This window comes from Leucoraja erinacea, chromosome 2, assembly GCF_028641065.1.
Source record: "Leucoraja erinacea ecotype New England chromosome 2, Leri_hhj_1, whole genome shotgun sequence".
NCBI lineage: Eukaryota > Metazoa > Chordata > Chondrichthyes > Rajiformes > Rajidae > Leucoraja > Leucoraja erinaceus.
The window spans coordinates 123,915,442-123,937,323 of NC_073378.1; the positions used below are offsets into that span (position 1 = coordinate 123,915,442).

A 21,882-nucleotide genomic window follows, 5' to 3' on the forward strand; every position below is an offset into this window, starting at 1 on the left:
GTTACTTAAAGTTTCAGACGTCAATATTCATGTTGCCCAAGCGAAATATGATGTGCTGTTCCTCCAATTTGCATTTGGCCTCACTCTGACAGTGGAGAATTTACTGTTTATACAGCTCGTCTGGTCCGATAATAATCAGGGACTCCAGCTAATTGCGAATCAAAAAGATTGAAAAAGCAAGCATTGTCTGATTTTTATACTGAATCGGCAATCGGGCCATTTTGACTTCCTCCAAAGACACAAGAATTGTCAAGGTGGTTTTATTGAAACAAATGCCCAGTCACGCTCTCGAGTTGTGTCTGTGGTACGTGCAGGCGACTTTGAAAACAAAGTACAGATTTGAAGAAGAGTCTCAACCCGAAATTTCTCCAGTGATGCTGCCTGCCCCGCTCACTTACTCCAGCTTTTTCAATCCATCTACAGATGTAATTGTTTCTTTCGTGTGACCACTTGCCTCCACATGGAAAGACTGAACAAGGGAATGAAATAATGCAAGCAAATGTTGTAGTTTGTTCATTGTGGTTGCATAGCCGGTCCCTACCCAAATTAGTGCAAGTTGCTGTTCACACTTTCATGGTACAGATGTGAGATGATTGATTGAGTTGTGAGGACTTTATTGCTGACAGGCTGAGGAACAGCAAATCGATGGACACAAAACGCTGGAGTAACTCAGCAGGAGAGGTGGTATCTCTGGATAGAAGCAATGGGTGACGTTTCGGGTCAAGACCCTTCTTCAGACTGAGAGTCGGGGGAGGGGAAGAGGGAGACACAGAAATAAGGACGTGTGAGGCGTGAAAACAAGACATCAAAGGGGATGAGGATCAAGGAAAGAGTTTTTTCCTTCAAGGAACGATCAAGGATCCAGGGCATGTGGGAGTTAAAGTGTGTCGCAACCAGACGATCATGTAGGTCGGGGTGGACTGAGCGGAGGTGTTCAGCGAAATGAGCCTGCGTCAATATAGAGGAGTCCACACCACACCAGCTGCCAGTCCCGCTGAGTTACCCCAGCATTTTGTGTCCATCTTTGCTGTAGCCCTAGTCTATTCTCCTCACTATCAATGACCCTGTCCATTTTCGTGTCATCTGCAAACTCACTCATGAAACCACCTACCTTGGTACACACAAAATGTGCAGGAAGGAACTGCAGATGCTGGTGTAAACCGAAGATAGAGACAAATTGCTGGAGTAACTCAGTGGGACAGTCAGCATCTCCGGAGGGAAGGAATGGGTGACGTTTCAGGTCGAGACCCCATAGCTCTCGTTTCCCTTTCCTCTGACTAGTCTGAAGAAGGGTCTCGACCCAAAATGTCGCCCGTTCCTCCTCTCCAGAGATGCTGCTGCCTGTCCCGCTGAGTTACTCTGGCATTGTGTATCTACCTTGGTGCACACATTGTTAATGTATGTAGTGAAAGCGTGGAGTCCCAGAAACAATACATGAGGCACACAATTATTATAGGCTTCCAATGATAAAACATTGTTCAACCATCACCCTCTGCCTGCTCTTGTCAGACTTATTTAGGATTCATGGATCTGTAGCATGTTGAACCAGGGGGGAGACCTTGTTGAAGACATTTCTGAAGGTCATGTAAGCTGCAACAGTGGCAGTGGTCTTCTCATGATGTCTGCAAACAATTCAAATTAGCCAGGCAGGATCACCCTCCAACAAATTCACGTTGACTATATTATTCCTTGCCATCCAAGGTGTATGTCCTTATTTGAAGAGCCTTCGAGGATATTCTCCATCCCTGCCCCATAATGAACACCTCATTGTGATTCAGACATCAGTCTGAAGAAGGGTCTTGACCCGAAACGTCACCCATTCCTTCTCTCCAGAGATGCTGCCTGTCCCGCTGAGTTACTCCAGCGTTTTGTGTCCACCTCATTATGAATCCGGTATTTTAGGTTAGTTTTTAGTTTTGTTTAGAGATGCAGGGTGGGAACGGCCCACCGAGTCCGCACCGAACAGCGACCCCCACACACTAACACCACCCTACGCACATTAAGGACAATTTGCACATACACCAAGCCAATTAACCTACAAACCTGTACGTCTCTAGAGTGTGGGAGGAAACCAAAGATCTCGGAGAAATCTCCCACACAGGTCACGGGGAGAACGTACAAACTCCGTACAGATAGCACCCGTGGTCAGGATTGAACCCGGGTCTCTGGCGCCATAAGGCAGCAAATCTATGACTGTGCCACCCAAACAAACCTACCTCTTTTACATTGACCATCAAATCTCCCATTTTATATCCTGGAATATTCCTGTCCTCCTCTCAACCACATTCAGTGTTTGCAGCAATATCCTTTTCTATGTATCAACATTCTCAGTTCATCTGCCAGACTCCCTGTGTTAAAATGGATGACATTTACTCTTGCTCCATCCAACATGCATTGTCATACCTAGGTGTGTTCTGTCCTCTGGACTGACTGAGTATTCCTTCTACAGTTGACCATATCTTTCAATCCCTGTCGAATGTATCAATTATATATCTAATTCTTAGGTTTTTTGTTCAGAACTGCTGTAGATTTGGGAGGAACAGCAGCAGCAGATTAGCAAGAGATACGAGTGATTGGCTCTAGCCCAAGTGGGAGGAGAGAAGTGAGTCAGTGTGGGAAAACAGTTGAAAACTGAGGAATTTGTTTTGTAAATTGGTAAATCAGGCAATTTATCAGTCAATTTAAGCAAGATGGCTCTTAGCGAGCAGCAGTGAGGAGCGGCCTTGTGAGGGAAGTGTTAGTCTTTGGCTCGAGAGTCTTCGGCTGAGGAGAGGAGACCACGCAATACGCTTGAGAGGTAGAGACGAAAGAAGGCGATGTCAGGCAAGCTGATTCAGTGCGATGCTTGCAGTATGTGGGAGGTCAAGGACACCGCAGGTGCCTCTGGATGCTACAAATGCGAGAAGCGCATCCAGGTGGAGCTCCTGAAGGGCCGTGTTGGGGAACTGGAGAAGCAAGTGGATGACCTCCAGTTCGTACGAGAAACGGCGTCGTTCCTCGACAAGTCCTACAGTACAATTGTTACACCTAAGGTACTGGAAGAGAGAAGGTGGGAGACAGTGAGAAAGGGAGGGAAGCATGGAATGCCAACGTCCCCGGGTGGGGTACCTCTTGTGAACAGGTTCACCTGCTTAGAAGCTGTTGGGAGTGAAGACGTGTTTACACTGAGCGGCGGACTGGCTTGCGATGCGAATAGGGCTGTTGAGCCAAAACCAAAAAGGCCTAAGGCAGGCAAGGCCATTGTAGTGGGAGGCTCCATTGTGAGAGGTACGGACAGGGGTTTCTGCGGCAACAGACGGGATGCGAAGATGGTGTGCTGCCTTCCCGGTGCCAGGATCCAGGATGTCACGGACAGAGTGCAGAAAATCCTCAAGGGCGAAGGTGAACATCCGGAAGTGGTAGTGCATGTCGGCACAAACGATGTCGGAAAAAAGGGGATGAATATTCTGCAGCGTGACTTTAGAGAGCTCGGAAAAATGTTGAAAAGCAGGACCTCCAGGGTTGTTATCTCCGGTTTGCTTCCAGTTGCCCGTGCTGGCGAGAGCAGGAACAGGGAGATACGGGACCTGAACGTGTGACTGAGGAACTGGTGCACGGGGCAGGGATTTCGATTCTTAGATCACTGGGATCTGTTTTGTGGTAAGGGGGAACTGTACAAAAGGGACGGATTGCATCTTAACAGGTGTGGGACCAGCATTCTTGCAGGCAGGTTTGCCACTGCTACACGGGTGGCTTTAAACTGAATAAGGGGGGTGGGGTGTCGAATGGGATAGTGGAGGATGGAGTTAAAGGGAAAGGGTTTCTTAAATGTGTGAGCATAGAGACCGAGGGGTGTAAAATGAGGGTAGAAGCAATAGGTAGCAAGGTGAAAAGTAAAAGTGGCAGGCAGACAAAACCCGGGCAAAAATCAAAAAGGGCCACTTTTCAACATAAGGGTATAAGGGGTAAGAGTGTTGTAAAAACAAGCCTGAAGGCTTTGTGTCTCAATGCAAGGAGCATTCGTAATAAGGTGGATGAGTTGAATGTGCAGATAGCTATTAATGACTATGATATAGTTGGGATCACGGAGACATGGCTCCAGGGTGACCAAGGCTGGGAGCTGAACATCCAGGGATATTCAATATTCAGGAGGGATAGAGAGAAAGGAAAAGGAGGTGGGGTAGCGTTACTGATTAGAGAGGAAATTAATGCAATGGAAAGGAAGGACATTAGTTTGGAGGATGTGGAATCGGTATGGGTAGAGCTGCGAAACACTAAGGGGCAGAAAACGCTGGTGGGTGTTGTGTACAGGCCACCTAACAGTAGTAGTGAAGTTGGAGATGGTATCAAACAGGAAATTAGAAATGCGTGCGACAAAGGCAAAACAGTTATAATGGGTGACTTCAATCTACATATAGATTGGGTGAATCAAATTGGCAGGGGTGCTGAGGAAGAGGATTTCTTGGAATGTATGCGGGATGGTTATCTAAATCAACATGTAGAGGAACCAACGACAGCAGGCTATTTTAGACTGGCTATTGAGTAATGAGGAAGGGTTAGTTAGCAATCTTGTTGTACGTGCCCCCTTGGGCAAGAGTGACCATAATATGGTTGAGTTCTTCATTAGGATGGAGAGTGACATTGTTAATTCAGAAACAACGGTTCTGAACTTAAAGAAAGGTAACTTTGAGGGTATGAGACATGAATTGGCCAAGATTGACTGGCAATTAATTCTAAAAGGGTTGACGGTGGATATGCAATGGAAGACATTTAAAGACTGCATGGATGAACTACAAAAATTGTTCATCCCAGTTTGGCAAAAGAATAAATCAGGGAAGGTAGTACATCCGTGGATAACAAGGGAAATCAGGGATAGTATCAAAGCGAAGGATGATGCGTACAAATTAGCCAGAAAAAGCAGCATACCGGAGGACTGGGAGAAATTCAAAGACAAGCAGAGGAGGACCAAGAGCTTAATTAGGAAAGGGAAAATAGATTATGAAAGAAAACTGGCAGGGAACATAAAAACTGACTGCAAAAGTTTTTATAGATATGTGAAAAGAAAGAGATTAGTTAAAACAAATGTAGGTACCTTGCAGTCAGAAACAGGTGAGTTGATCATGGGGAACAAGGATATGGCGGACAATTGAATAACTACTTTGGTTCCGTCTTCACTAAGGAAGACATAAATAATTTGCCGGAAATAGCAGGGGACCGCGGGTCAAAGGAGTTGGAGGAATTGAGTGAAATCCAGGTTAGCCGGGAAGTGGTGTTGGGTAAATTGAATGGATTAAAGGCCGATAAATCCCCAGGGCCAGAGTACTTAATCCCAGCATCCCAGAGTACTTAAGGAAGTAGCTCCAGAAATAGTGGATGCATTAGTAATAACCTTTCAAAACTCTTTAGATTCTGGAGTAGTTCCTGAGAATTGGCGGGTAGCAAACGTAACCCCACTTTTTAAGAAGGGAGGGAGAGAGAAAACGGGGAATTACAGACCAGTTATCCTAACATCGGTAATGGGGAAACTGCTAGAGTCAGTTATTAAAGATGGGATAGCAGCACATTTGGAAAGTGGTGAAATCATTGGACGAAGTCAGCATGGATTTACGAAAGGTAAATCATGTCTGACGAATCTTATAGAATTTTTTGAGGATGTAACTAGTAGCGTGGATAGGGGAGAACCGGTGGATGTGGTGTATCTGGACTTCCAGAAGGCTTTTGACAAGGTCCCGCATAAGAGATTAGTATACAAACTTAAAGCACACGGCATTGGGGGTTCAGTATTGATGTGGATAGAGAGCTGGCTGGCAAACAGGAAGCAAAGAGTAGGAGTAAACGGGTCCTTTTCACAATGGCAGGCAGTGACTAGTGGGGTACCGCAAGGCTCAGTGCTGGGACCCCAGCTATTTACAATATATATTAATGATCTGGATGAGGGAATTGAAGGCAATATCTCCAAGTTTGTGGATGACACGAAGCTGGGGGGCAGTGTTAGCTGTGAGGAGGATGCTAGGAGAGTGCAAGGTGACTTGGATAGGCTGGGTGAGTGGGCAAATGTTTGGCACATGCAGTATAATGTGGATAAATGTGAGGTTATCCATTTTGGTGGCAAAAACGGGAAAGCAGACTATTATCTAAATGGTGGCCGATTGGGAAAGGGGGAGATGCAGCTAGACCTGGGTGTCATGGTACACCAGTCATTGAAGGTAGGCATGCAGGTGCAGCAGGCAGTAAAGAAAGCGAATGGTATGTTAGCTTTCATTGCAAAAGGATTTGAGTATAGGAGCAGGGAGGTTCTACTGCAGTTGTACAGGGTCTTGGTGAGACCACACATGGAGTATTGCGTACAGTTTTGGTCTCCAAATCTGAGGAAGGACATTATTGCCATAGAGGAAGTGCAGAGAAGGTTCACCAGACTGATTCCTGGGATGTCAGGACTGTCTTATGAAGAAAGACTGGATAGACTTGGTTTATAGTCTCTAGAATTTAGGAGATTGAGAGGGGATCTTATAGAAACTTACAAAATTCTTACGGGGTTGGACAGGATAGATGCAGGAAGATTGTTCCTGATGTTGGGGAAGTCCAGGACAATGGGTCACAGCTTAAGGATAAGGGGGAAATCCTTTAAAACCGAGATGAGAAGAAGAACTGTTTTCACACAGAGAGTGGTGAATCTCTGGAACTCTCTGCCACAGAGGGTAGTTGAGGCCAGTTCATTGGCTATATTTAAGAGGGAGTTAGATGTGGCCCTTGTGGCTAAGGGGATCAGGGGGTATGGAGAGAAGGCAGGTACGGGATACTGAGTTGGATGATCAGCTATGATCATATTGAATGGCGGTGCAGGCTTGAAGGGCCTAATGGCCTACTCCTGCACCTAATTTCTATGTTTCTATGTTTCTTAGTTCAGTTTAGTTTATTGTCACATGTACCGAGGTACAGTGAAAAGCTTTTGTTGCGTGGTAACCAGTCAACAGAAAGACAAGACATGATTCCAATGGAGCCATTCACAGGGTATGGATACATGATAAAGGGGATAACATGAATAATGTTTAGTGCAAGATAAAGCCAGTAAAGTCCAATCAAAGATAGTCCGATAAGTAGTTCAGCACTGCTCTCTGGTTGTGGTAGGATGATTCAGTTGCCTGATAACAGCTGGGAAGAAATTGTCCCTGAATCGGGAGGTGTGCGTTTTCACACTTCTATAACTTTTGCCTGATGGGAGAGGGGAGAAGAGGGAGTGGCCAGGGTGTGACTCGTCCTTGATTATGCTGCTGGCCTTGCCGAGGCAGAGTGAGGTGTAAATGGGGTCCACTGAAGGGAGGTTGGATTGTGTGACAGTCAGGGCTGCGTCCACAATTCGTCAGCCAGATTAGTTTGAACTCACACCACGGCACTGTAGAACCTTAAGAATGTCGCACCAGTTATTGGTGCAGGAGCAACCTGTCGACTTGTGCAGGTCCCTGTGACACAGAGATCTAAAGTCCTCCCTCAGAGAGTCATGGTTTTATAACGCGGAAACAGGCCTTCTTGTCCAACATGTTGATGCCAGCAAGGGACCTACCCAAGCTGATTCCAATTGCTTGCATTAGTGTAGCAATGTTACAAAATTTTGAGATTTTAGAGATCAAGTCTGCAATTTATCCCATCAGATAAAGCATAAAAAGAAGTTTAATTTGACACCTAATTCACTTTCATATCTTCAGTATTAAAAAAGTAATGGCCATTTTCATACTTGGAAATTAGCATATTGTTCCCTATTGATTTTCCATTGACAACACAAAAGCTGTGATCAAGGACAGTCAAATGGCCATAGCTTTATTAAAAATTAAGAGAACTGAAAGAAATGCTCAGTTATTATGGATTGAACCATTCTGAAACAAATATTAAACAATCTTACTTGGATCACCTGAAATTAAAGCATATAATTAGTTAGTTACCCAATTGTAGCTAATTCCAAAATTAAATTACTAGATCTAAACATCTATCTTAAGGAAAGATTAACATTTTTAAATAGCCTAAGTGTCCAAAGAACATTCACACAAGAATTCACAATAAAACATGATTTTTAAATCTCATTGTCATTAATTTATAGGCCAAATGGAAGGGATTTAGTGTTTAATTGCTGTAAATGAATGGCCATTTAAATCAGCTTGCGAGTGGAACGCACTGGTTTGGAACGCTGCCATTGCGGTGAATTTGAAGCCCATATGGCATGAGAGATACTGCAGGATTGAATAGGCCCCCAAGTCAGCTACTCGCAACATAAAAATTTGTATAAAGGGATCTTTAGAAGCCCTTTTTAATGTAAAAATAAACAACCTACCTTGCCTTGTCCCCCCCCCCTCCCATGAAATCTGTCCCATTGTCGGGGTTCGCGGCTTTAGAGGATGATTTTTAATTTACTATAACAATTAAATAACCCAATTTAGTTTAAAAATACCTGCAGCGAACGAATTTTGCGGCGATTTTTCGTCAGCAACTAAGTAGGCTGAACAACATTGATTTCAACAGCCTAGAGAAAATCGCGTTTTAAACCCGCCCCGCTCTCAAAGGTGCCAAAGTCGCACACACGGGCAGCGGCAGAACTGCAGCGCTGCCGAAGGTAAGTTTTGCAATATACCTAATTAGTGCCTTATCCCTCTAAACTTTTCCTATCAATGGCTAAATGGTATAATTGCATCTGCCTGCACCACTTCCTCTGACAGCTCATACCATATACCCCCTGAGTGCTCGTCAGTTCTTTAGCCGCGCATTCATCTGCCATCTCCTCCTCAAATTCCAATACTCGCTTACACGTGATGCTGGAAGGAAGCCGGAACTCTCAACCTTGGGAGGTTCTGGAACTCTAGCCCAGTCTGCTACCTAGTAGCTTCTTCAAAGCATGAAGCAGGACCGTGGTCCTCAGTTTTACCGACGGCAATGAGAGGCAGAATCTCAAAAAGGAAAACTTGGCAGGTCAGTCATTGTCTGTGGCCGACCTAAGCTGAACACAGTACTCCAAATCTGGTATAAACAATCTCTTGTACAACTGTAACAATGACATCCCGACTTCTACACTCAATATTTTGGATGAGGATGGGCAATGTGCTGAATGTCACCTTGACCACCACTTGATCACCAACGCATGGCAGGCCTGTTGGGCCGACTACACGGTAGACCTGTTGGGCAGAATGGCCTAACTCTGCGTCTATCCGTTGTGAACTTATGCATTCCTTGCTGTTTTGAAGATCTCGTATTTCCACCATTTGAAAGGCACGTGTGGCAGATCTTAGAAACGTTGAGATTGGTTGCTACTCGGATGCTGAGTGAATTAACCTGCACACGCATTTATTGATCAGCTCATGACCCAGCAGAAATGCTCCGTCACTATTTACAATTTTGTAAACGTTCTAAATCTTTAATTTCCTTGAGTTCTCCTTATCCCTCCCCATTCCATTGAAGAAGCACTCCTCTTCGTCGTCTTCTTTCGTGTGGCGTGCACAGCCTAAAGTTGTCGGACAACTTGTTCTATTCGATCTTCCGTTTGTGCATGTCGAGTTGATTGCATTAGTCGAAACAGGGCAGACCAGTGAAGGTTGCATTCTTCCACCCCAAAGAAGCACTCAATTTTAACTGCCTCATCATGATAGTTCCCCTACCCTCTATACACAGCTAACACTCTGAAGAGAATCCACAGCTCAAGTTTAGCATATAATAAAAGCTGAAAATGTTGCAAATGCGCAGCAGATCAGTTAGATTGTGACTGGTTTAGTTCAGAGATACAGAGCGGAAACAGGCACACCGACCTGCGATCCCCACACAGTAACACTACCCTACACGCACTAGCGACGATTTTACCGTTATACATTTACACCAAGCCAATTAACCAACAAAACCGTACGCCTTTGGAATGTGGGAGGAAAACAGAAGATCTTGGAGAAAACCCACGCAGGTCACGGGGAGAACGTACAAACTCCGTACAGACAGCGCCCGTTGTCAGGATCGAACTCGGGTCTCTGGCGACGTAAGGCTCTGCTGCTACGCTACCGTCAGCAAGCAAAATAAAAAGCTTTTCACTGCAGGTGACAATAAGCTAAGATGTGTGCAGAGAGTGATGAGCGTGCAGAGAATGATGAGCGTGCAGAGAGTGATGAGCATGCAGAGAATGATGAGCGTGCAGAGTGGGATGAGCGTGCAGAGTGGGATGTGGAGAACAAAATGAATAGCTTCAGTAGGAGAAAGTTTGGAAATGATTTACTAGAATGGTTCCAGGAAATCCTCATTCACCTTTAAGGATAGACTGAAGAAAATGGAAACATTCTGAATGAAGCAATGACATTGTGAGAGGAGATTTGACAAATGATTACAAGATTAGGATTTTTCTTTGTTAAGGGTAAATAGAGGAACGTTCCCATTAGTGAAATTCCAGCGCCAGGAAATTAATTTAAAAATTGAGGCAAAATTATCAAATGGGGCTGTGGAAAAAGTCGTCATTGTTCAAAATTGTTACGGTTTGGGACTCTCATAAAAAATAGGTGCAGGGGAAGGCCATTCGGCCCTTTTTTCAATTCAATTCAATTCAACTTTATTGTCATTGCACAGATACAAGTATGGGTACAACGAAATGCAGCTTAGCGTCTGTTCTTAGTAATAGTGCAATATAGAAATAAAAATACAGAATAAGCAAACAATGTGGACGGAGAGACTGGAGAAATCTATCAGCGGGACTCCGAGTTCAGCAATGTGATCGTGTTGTTGAAGAAGCTGTTCCTCATCCTACTTGTACGTGACCTGAGGCTCCTGTACCGCCTCCCTGGTGGGAGGAGGGCAAACAGTCCATGGTTAGGGTGGGAGGGGTCCTTGATGATCTTCCCGGCCAGAAGACCCGGCCTTTGAGCCAGCACCGCCATTCAATGTGATCATGGCTGATCATCCAAAATCAGTACCCCGTTCCTGCTTTCTTCCCATATCCCTTGACGCTGTTAGCACGAAGAGCTCTATTGAACTCTCTCTTGAAAACATCCAGTGAATTGGCCTCCACTGCCTTCTGTGGCAGAGAATTCCACAGATTCACAATGCTCTGGGTGAAAAAGTTTTTCCTCATCTCAGTCCTAAATTCTTAAACTGTGACCCCTGGTTCTGGACTCCCCCCAACATCGGGAACATTTTTCCTACATCTAGCCTGTCCAATTCTATTAGAATGTTATATGTTTCTATAATATACCCTCTCATCCTTCAAAATTCATTTTGGTTTACCTTCGATTTTTCCAGCATCTGCAGTTCTTTCTTAAACACAAGGGATTAAATGGTGACTTTCTGCACTGTAACCATTCTATAATTTGAAGGATTTGTCTTCTTATGCAGGGATAATTATCATATTTGACCATATCTGAGGAAGAATGTGCTGACTCTGGAGAGGGTCCAGAGGAGGTTTACAAGAATGATCCCCAGAATATGTGGGTTAACATATGATTTGAGCGTTTGTCACTGGGCCTGTACTCGCAGGAATTTAGAAGAATGTGGGAGGACCTCATTGAAACTTACAGAATAGTGAAAGGCTTGGATAGAGTGGATGTGGAGAGGATGTTTCCACTCATGGGAGAGTCTAGGACCAGAGGACAGAGCCTCAGAATTAAAGGACATTCCTTTAGGAAGGAGATGAGGAGGAATTTATTTAGTGAGATGGTGGTGAATCTGTGGAATTCATTGCCACAGAAGGCTGTGGAGGCCATCAGTGGACATTTTTAAGGCAGAGAAAGATAGTTTCTTGATTAGTACGGGTGTCGGAGGTTATGGGCAGAAGGCAGGAAAATGGGGTTAGGAGGGAGAGATAGATCAGCCATGATTGAATGGCGGAGTAGACTTGATGGGCCGAATGGCCTAACTGTACTCCTATCACTTATGACCATGATATTATTTGAAGAACCCAGATGTACGTGAGTGAGGTCCCCTAGCATGCGACATGGGCAATCATCTTCTGCTATGGTTTGTCTTTCCACATCTAATATAAACCTTGTAAAGTTTGCTTCTTTGCTGAATTCTTTTCTATCCTACATGCATTTGCTGTTTCTTTTTTTTCTTCCCCTATCTCTAGCAAACCCACCCCTGTCTCTCCTTTGATGACTGTTCGCACAGTCATGGCAAGCACCGCTAGTTCCACTGTAGTAAACTCCATCTCACAGCCGACCAGGTACTTTGCAATTTGCATGCCCAGTGACGTGGATCCCAAAGGCATTCAAACTACTGCTGATCACCTTGTTCCAAAAACATTCCCCCATATTCTTACCGATGTGTGCCTTCTCCCCCCCTAACAACATTTCTGCATTTGATTCAACCAAGCTGAATGAACTAACGTTTAATTTCAAAAATTCATGTGTTTAGTTTAGAGATACACCACGGAAACAGGCCCTTCGACCCACCATGTCCGCACCGACCAGCAATCTTCACACACTAACGCTCACTAGGGAAAATGTTACCTTTGTACCAAGCCAATTAACCTACAAACCTGCACGTCTTTGGAGTGTGGGAGGAAACTGAAGATCTCGGAGAAAACCTAAGCAGGTCACGAGGGAGAACGTACAAACTCCGTACAGACAGCGCCCATGGTCGGGATCGAGCCCGGGTCTCCGGCGCTGTATTCACTGTACGGCAGCAACTCTACCGCTTCCGCGACCGCCCAGCACGTGTTCTTGCCAACGCGCCAACAGTGGCGCAGCGGTAGAGATGCTGCCTTACAGCAGATACAGCGCCAGAGACACGGGTCCGATCCCGACTACGGGCGCTGTCTGTACGGAGTTTGTACATTCTCTCCGTGACCTGCGTGGGCATTCTCCGAGATCTTCGGTTTCCTCCCACATTACTAAGACGTACAGGTTTGTAGGTTAATTGGCCTGGTAAATGTAAAAATTGTCCCTCGTGGGTGTCGGATAGTGTTAATGCACGGGGATTGCTGGTCAGCGCGGACCCGGTGGGCCGAAGGGCTTGTTTCCGCGTTGTATCTCTAAACTGAACTCAGCATGTGCCTTTTCATCCCAACATAATTTCTGTCCTTGGTTCAACCAAGCAGAATGAACTGCATTTTAATTTTTAAAATATTTAATTCAGTTATTTTAAAATAAAATTCCTTAGCCCTGCAACATTTTAAAGATGTGCATGTTGATAATCCCAATCAATTGTGTGATTTGGATATCATGACCTTTTTTGTGTAATAGCTTGACTCCTCTGAAAGAAAGTGCATGAATCCCATGTGAATTTCTTTTCTCCATCTTCTCACCTTCAGTGACATGGTTCTCAATATTCTCTGGTTGGCCATTACTCAGCCCCATTCTAAGTTGCTGTAATGCTACTTCTTAGATAAAAATTTAGGACTCTCTTGGATGCTATTTCTGTTCCTGTTGAAAAAGGGGAAAGCTGGCATACAGTGGCTGTCAACTGGGTGGCATTACTAAGAAACATTGCGTAGGAAGGAACTGGAGATGCTGCTTTACACCGAAGATAGACACAAAAATGCTGGAGTAACTCAGCGGGACAGGCAGCATGTCGGTAGAAAAGGAATAGGTGATGTTTTGGGTCGAAGACTCTGAAGAAGAGTCTCGACCCGAAACATCACCTATTCCTTTTCCCCACAGATGCCGCCTGACCTATCGAGTTACTCCAGCTTTTTGAATGTGTCTTTTACATCTCATTGCATTCACGGGCAAGTGTAATCAACTTTAATACAGGTGCACAACCTTTTATCCAACGATCCAAATAACGAAAACCTCCGAATAGCGACATTTTTTCGGTCCTTGAAGAAAGGTCCTTGAAAACGTTCACCGAGGGCGGCCCGCAGAGGTGACAGCGGAACCTCCGGTCGGTCCTCGAAGAAAGGGGAACTAAATCCCCATTCATAAAAGAGGTGAGGGTATATTGCGCGGGAGGGTTAATAATTGACAATATGCTGCTGCCTGCCCGCTGAGTTAAAAAGTTCCCACGGTAGACACGATACACAGTGTATCGTGAGTCTTGCGTGGGAACTTTTAAACTTAGCGTGCAGGCAGCAGCAAATTGTCGCTCCCTTCAGTTTCACCCCACCTACACCCCTCGGCTTCCCGGCCATGTGTGTGACCCCTTCCCTCCCCTCTCCAGCTCCCCGCGCATTGCACCGGCGCGGGGGCTTTGCACTGTCTTCACGTCGGCGATTCTAGCAGCGCAGTGCAGTCACCGGAGACGTCAGGACCAACGGGACACCGACCCCCAGGCCCACCGCAAGCACGGAGAACCCAGAGACCCACAGCCAGCAGCAGCCCAGCCCCGTTCCAACTCCAGAGGAAAACTGCAAACTGGCCGGAGACGTCAGGACCACCAGAAGCCGCTCCCCGATGGGCCGCTACGGCGACAAGTGGCAGTTCGCCCACAGCCCGAGCTGCGCCCTCTCATCGGGACACCGACCCCCAGGCCCACTGCAAGCACGGAGATCCCAGATCAGCAACTCCAGCCCAGCCCCGTTCCAACTTCAGAGGAACACGCAGTGTATGGGCAGAAGCTGATAGTGTGGAAGGTACTTCTTGTTCTTGGGGTCGCGTTGGAGGGGGAGTGGGATATTGTGCTGTTTGATCGCCCCCTACTATTCCAGGGACAGGGAGACAGGACGTTCACCGAGGGCGGCCCGCAGAGGTGACAGCGGAACCTCCGGTCGGTCCTCGAAGAAAGGGGAACTAAATCCCCATTCATAAAAGAGAAGGTGAGAGTATATTGCGCGGGAGGGTTAATAATTGACAATCTGCTGCTGCCTGCCCGCTTAGTTAAAAGGTTCCCACGGTAGACACGATACACAGTGTATCGTGAGTCTTGCGTGGGAACTTTTAAACTTAGCGTGCAGGCAGCAGCAGATTGTCGCTCCCTTCAATTCCACCCCACCTACACCCCTCTGCTTCCCGGCCATGTGTGTGACCCCTTCCCTCCCCTCTCCAGCTCCCCGCTCATTGCACCGGCGTGGGGGCTTTGTACTGTCTTCACGACGGCGATGGCTGCAGGTCTGTGCAGTCACCGGAGACGTCAGGACCAATTGGACGTCGACCACCAGGCCCACCGCAAGCACGGAGAACCGAGAGACCCACAGCCAGCAGCAGCCCAGCCCAGCCCAGCCCCGCTCCAACTTCTTCTGCCGGGATCAAGGCGCAAACTCGCAACCTTGCGGATATGAGCCGAGCACTCTACCACTGAGCCAGCCATTAAAATCTACGCAAAAAAATGTCCATTCCGAAGACCGACAAATTCTGAATTACGAAAGGTATCTGGTCCCAAGGCTTTCGGATAAAAGGTTGTGCACCTGTACCTCAATATGCCCTACTGTGTGTGAAAAATATATCACTGCTAACAATTTATTAAATCATTACTGCAGATGTTTTGAAATGAAAGTCGGCACAAACTCTCTGTGTTCACTGGCTCAGAGTTTGTTTTGCTCTAAAGCTGTCAAAACATTGCAAAGTTGCAAAGTTTCAAAGAAAGTATGATTTGGATTTTATGGATCAGGAAACATTTTACTTATGTTGATTTTTTTCCCTCAACCAACTGAGGAAAAAAAAACATTTACATCAATAGAATGTGAATGCAATCCAAAAAGGCATGATCGTAAAATAAAGAAGCATCTTGTATATTAATATTACATTTCAAAGTAGGTTCTTATGACTGGGTTTTGGGTCTAAAGAGCTCTCACCATTCACAGCCAACACCAAATGGCAGAAACTGGATTAATTTGTTAATGGATATAAAGTATCTGTGATTTTATTTTTAAATATACGTGACTGCCAAGTTAGCCTACAGTTCAAAACAATTTATTGTATGCAAAGTGCTTTGGGATCATTCAGACAGATGTTATGAGATGTCAATTGCATTTCTGGAAAATGGAACTATGATGTTCGCAGGGATTAGGCCACACACATAATTGAAAGATTTGGGATTTTGTTAATGTTTTGAAGCAAGTGGCAGGGGATTGGGGATGGGAAAGAGAATGAAAGACTGTAGCAAGCTAAGGGAAAGTAACTCAATGTGTGAGAAAGAACTGCAGATGCTGGATAAAATCGAAGGTAGACACACCATGCTGGCGTAACTCAGCGGGTGGAGAGAAGGAATGGGTGAAGAAGGATCTCGACCCGAAACGTCACCCATTCCTTCTCTCCAACTATGCTGCATCACCCGCTGAGTTACTCCAGCATTTTGTGTCGACAAGGGAAAGTAACTGTTGGTTACTGTACTCTTGTCCTGTTGAAAAAGATGACGTAACTGCCAACTGCGTAGCATTACAGAGAACCAATGTGTAGGAAGGGACGACAGATGCTGGTTTACACCAAAGATAGGTACAGTAACTCAGCGGAACAGGCAGCATCTCTGGAGAGAAGGAATGGGTGACATTTCAGGTCGACACCCTTCTTCAGATCCGTTTCATGTCCCGACCCTTCTTCAGATTCGACCCGAAACGCTACCCATTCCTTGTCTCCAGAGATGCTGCCTGTCCTGCTGAGTGTCTATTACTGAGAACCAAGCTCACAGACATTTAGAGGAGAATTGACACAAGCCCTTGTCCTGTTAAGTTATCAGACATGTATGGAAGGAAGGTACACAAAAATGCTGGAGAAACTCAGCGGGTGCAGCAGCATCCATGGAGCGAAGGAAATAGGCAACGTAGGATTTTCCAGCATTTGCAGTTCCTTCTTAAACACAAGTATGGAAGGAAGTTCATCCACATAGGTTGGTGATAATATCGACTCTAACTTCATCTAATTAGGTTTACAATTGATAAAATGCATTTCCAATTTATAAGTTGGTACTCACTGACATTCAACAATAAAGACATGCAAAATATACCAATTGTGCAGAAATCAAACAAAATAATTTCCTTCATTATCAGTCTAGCAAGTAAAAGTGCAGACTTGAGTCAAAAATGGGCAGTTACGTAAGTTCATAAGTCATAGTAGCAGAATTCGACCATTCGGCCCATCAGGTTTACTCTGCCTTCAATCATGGCTGGTCCATCTCTCCCTCTCAACCTCATTCTTCTGCCTTCTCCCCATATCCCCCTGATAGTCTCTATCTCTGCCTGTGTCTACCGTAGACCAATATCCCCGCAGGCAAATTGTCCGGAAGACTGATGCAAATGTGGACTATTCCCAGTCTTTCAAAGCACTTCATCATGGTCGATGTTAGAGCTACTGGGCAGTAACCATTGACACTTTTAGTTTATAGACACAGCATGGAAACAGGCCCTTCAGCCCACCGGGTCCATGCCGACCATCGATCACCTGTACACTCGTTTTGTTATTCCCACTTTCACATTCAACACATCAGGGGCAGTTTAGACACTCACCCCCATAATAAACTACAGCGCATTGTCAGCAAAGCATCCAAAATCATCAGCACTCCCCTCCCATCAATAGAATCACTCAATCTCAAACGGTCCGTGTCAAGGGTGAAGAAAATCATTTCTGATCCCCCCACCCAGCTCACCACATCTTCCACCTGCTGCCCTCAGGGAGGCGCTACAGCTCACTGTCTGCCAAAACATCACGATTTAAAAACAGTTTCTATCCATATGCAATTCGAACTCTGAACACTCTATGATAATATCACAAAGCCACCTCGTGCATGTACTGTATGCTGTTTGTGTTTTATGTTATGTTTGACGGGAATCAGCCTATTGTGCAGCATCCTGTACTGAATATGAATTCCACCAGCTTGACTGTGTGGTCATTAAATAATCTGAATCTGAATTTACCTACAAAGTACTGGATGAAACCGGAGTATCCGGAGAAAACCTACGCGTAATCACAGGGAGAACGTACAAACTCTGCACGGACTGCACCCGTAGTCAGAATCGAGCCGAGTCTCCGGCGCTGTGAGGCAGCAACTCTGAGCCGACGTGGTGTCCAGTCACTTTATTTTTCTTGGGGAAAGGAACGGTGGTGATTTCCTTGAATAGGGACAGTAGACTGATGAGAGAAGATGAAGATGTTGGCAAAGACCGAAGCCAGTTGCTTGACACATGATTTTGAACCACATCCATAGACCTCATCTGGGCCGGCCGCTTTCCGAGAGCTTACACCAGCCAACATGTCCCAGCTACACTAGTCCCACCTGCCTGCATTTGGCAAGGGCAGAACCAACGATGAGGGAAAGATAAGAGACCCATCAGGGCATGTGAGGATGAGATTAGGGGATAGATCAAACACAGATTCTAATTGCTATCTAGCACCCTCTGTTGGAAATTTCCAGTGACTACATGAGGATGGGGACCATAAAATAAAAATAGCCTTTTCAAACTTGCTGCGGATTATTTTGGCACATGCATTCTTCAGATCTTATGATTGTACTTTGTGGGGAATAGTAAGAGAATCTCATGCAATCAGATGTTTAACTCTACGGATTTAAAAACTCAGACTCTACCTTCAGTTTATATATTAAAATATATATTAAGCGCAGAAACAGTTTATATATTTCAAAAATTCCAATAAAACGGGAACACACAATTATTTTATTATTTTTCCTAGAAACTTAGTGAGCCTCGTCTATAATATAATGTATGCCTGCTTCTGTTATTAAACTTACTTAAGAAAGAATGCCATGTAAAACAGAAGTCGCATGTATTTAGTTTAGTTTAGATACAGCGCGGAAACAGGCCCTTTGACCCACCGGGTCCGCTCCCGGCTACGGGTGCTGTCATTACGGAGTTTGTACGGTCTCCCCGTGACCTGCGTGGGTTTTCTCCAATATCTTCAGTTTGCTCCCACACTTCAAAGAAGTACAGGTTTAAATGTAAATTGTCCCTAGTGTGTGTAGGATAGTGTTGGTGTGCCGTGGGTAGCTGGTCAGTGTGGACTCGGTTGGCCAAAGGGCCTGTTTCCGCGCTGTATCTGTAAACTAAACTAATAACATTCAATTGATTTGCTAAGAAAATGGAACTGCATCATCTGTAAGTATATATTATTATACAGCTGCTCCTCGAACTACGATGGGGTTACGTTCCAATAAACCCTTTGTAAACCGAAAATATCGTAAGCCGAAAACGCATTTAATACAATTTGATCATGTGACCGGACGTGATGTAATATAACAAGCTGCTCACAAACATGAATAACAGCACCTCATTCCACTCATGTAACTTAACACCCAAATACATGAAAATTAAATTCTTTATTTTCAAGTAATTTGCACCCATCTGCCAATTATCCCCCTCGCCTGTAAACACCTATCACTAACCGGGCCTTGAATCGCCACCACCTCTTTTCCAACTTTATCCCACATCCCTCACCCCTCTCCTCCCCCCCCCCACCCCGCTGCATCAGTCTGAAGAAAGATCCTGACCCAAAATGTCACCTGTCCAATCACTACACAAATGCTACCTGACCCCGCTGAATTCCTCCAGCAATTTTATGTGCAATATATATATATATATATATATATATATATATATATATATGCGTGTGTGTGTGTGTGTGTGTGTGTATATATGTGTGTGTATGTGTTATGTGTGTGTGTGTGTATATATGTGTGTGTGTATAGATGTATGTGTATAGATATATATATGTATGTATGGTTAGTCTGGAAAGTAAATTTCATTTTATCACTGAGTTTTTGGAACTTCAAAATAATCACTAGATGGAACAAAATTTTAGTCTCGTAATAGGTTATCAAAGGTAGACACAAAATGCTGGAGTAACTCAGGAGGACTGGCAGCATCTCTGGAGAGAAGGAAGGGTTGAAGTTTCAGTTCGAGACCCTTCTTCAGACCCGAAACGTCACCCATTCCTTCTCCCCAGAGATGCTGCCTGTCCCGCTGAGTTACTCCAACATCTTGTGGCTATCTTTGGTTTAAACCAGCATCTGCAGTACCTACTACACACAATAGATTATCAAACCTGTTTTTGGTTTGTCTCTTGTGATAAATTCAAATGATACTTTTAGTTTTGCAATTAAATTGGTTCTGAATTCTTAAATTAATTATCAATGTGTCTGTTCGTCAAAAAATGCTGAATTTATGCAGTCCTGCTTTGCTCCTGCTTTCCAAAGAATGTACAAATGTGCCTGATGTCTTGTGTTTGGAGTCATAATGCTCTACGGCATGGAAGCAGCACATTTGGCCCAACTTGCCAATACCAACCAAGCAGCCTAAGTCCCACTTGTCTGTACCTGGCTCATATCTCTCCAAACCTTTCCTATCCATGCACCTGTCCCGGGGTCTTGTTAAATGCAATACATGCACCTGGCTCGACTATTTCCTCTGGCAGCTCATCCCATATACTCACTGCCCTTTGTGTGAAAAAAAAGTTGCCCCTCCAGGTCCGTTTTGAATCTTTCTCCTCTCACAATACCCTATGCCCTCTGGTTTTAGACGTTTTACTCTCCCACTCAACTTATTCCATGCCCTTCATGTTTGTATACATCTCTATAACATCACTTTCTTGATTAGTACGGGTGTCAGGGGTTATGGGGAGAAGGCAGGAGAATGTGGTTTGGAGGGAGAGTTAGATCAGCCATGATTGAATGACAGAGTAGACTCGATGGGCCGAATGACCTAATTCTGCACCTATTACTTATGACCTTGTTACCAAAGCTCCGCCTCTAAACTCCTGGGAAGAAAAGATCCAGTGTCTCCATAACTCACAAAAATTCCAGACTCAGTAACATCCTCAAATCTTGATTTCCTTATGCTTCAAATAACATGTATTGTTTGCTCAATTAATTGAAATGTTGCTCTAAAATTTAACATAGCCTGTTTTTTGGGGTTTTTTTTGTTTATTTTATTAGAAGTTAATACAGCACAAAACAGTACAGTGGAACCTAATTTTAGGTGCCAACTATGTAATACCGTAATCCATTCTATGTACAACCTCTAGCCTGTTTTTAATATGAGCCTGAAGGGCCTGTCTCACTTGGCCCTCATTTGCGCGTAGATTACGGGACATCATTTACGCATCACGATGCGCGCGTCATGACACGCACGTGATGCGCGCGCTGTGACACGCACGTGATGCGCGCATGGTGCGCGATGACATGTGATGTACAAAATCTTCGCGCGCCATCTTCGTGACGTGCAAATGACGGCCAAGTGGGACAGGCCCTTAACTAGTTGGTGATTAATTATTGCTGCGTTGATTAATGAACAAAACTGACACACATGTATGTCATTCTGTAACATCTGTAGAATGCAAGTTACATAAAGGTATTTTCTTTCATTTTAATGTTTAAGAAAGAACGGCAGATGCTGGAACATTCGAAGGTAGACAAAAAATGCTGGAGAAACTCAGCGAGTGAGGCAGCATCTATGTCGAGACCCGAAACATTGCCTATTCCTTGTCTCCATAGATGCTGCCTCACCGGCTGAGTTTCTCCAGCATTTTTTGTCTCCCTTTTTAATTTTAATGTTTGGGGGTTTTCATACAATTTCTCTTTACGGTTACTTTCTTTGAGATTCCCTCTACCCTCATTTGTACCATCAATACCAAGGCCAGGATGCACACCAATGGTGATAAGGGTCTAATTGACCATCCATTCTCATTTAGTGTCAAGTGTAATTCAGTCAAAATAGAAGATGCATGGTCAAACATCAGTTTGTGACAAGATTCGTCACCTGCAGAGTCTGGGACGAGGTCATAGCCTCAGAATTAAAGGACGTTCCTTTAAGAAGGAGATGGGGAGGAATTTATTTAGTCAGAGGGTGGTGAATCTGTGTAATTCTTTGCTACAGAAGGCCGTGGAGGCCAAGTCAATGGGTATTTTTATGGCAGAGGAAGATAGATTCTTGATTAGTGTCATGGGGTATGGGGGGAAGGCAGGAGAATGGGGTTAGGAGGGAGAGATAGATCAGCCATGATTGAATGGTGGAGTAGACTTGGTGAGCTCCTATCACTTATGACCTTAGATGGATAGGAGAGGTTCAGAGAGATATGT

General features: G+C 44.9%; 1 protein-coding gene across 1 annotated transcript in view; it reads left to right on the plus strand.

Annotated features, from left to right (window-relative positions):
• The window catches only part of svila (supervillin a), a 350,280-nt gene that overhangs the window by 205,689 nt on the left and 122,709 nt on the right, over window positions 1–21,882 (plus strand). The gene's annotated exons all lie outside the window — the stretch shown is intronic.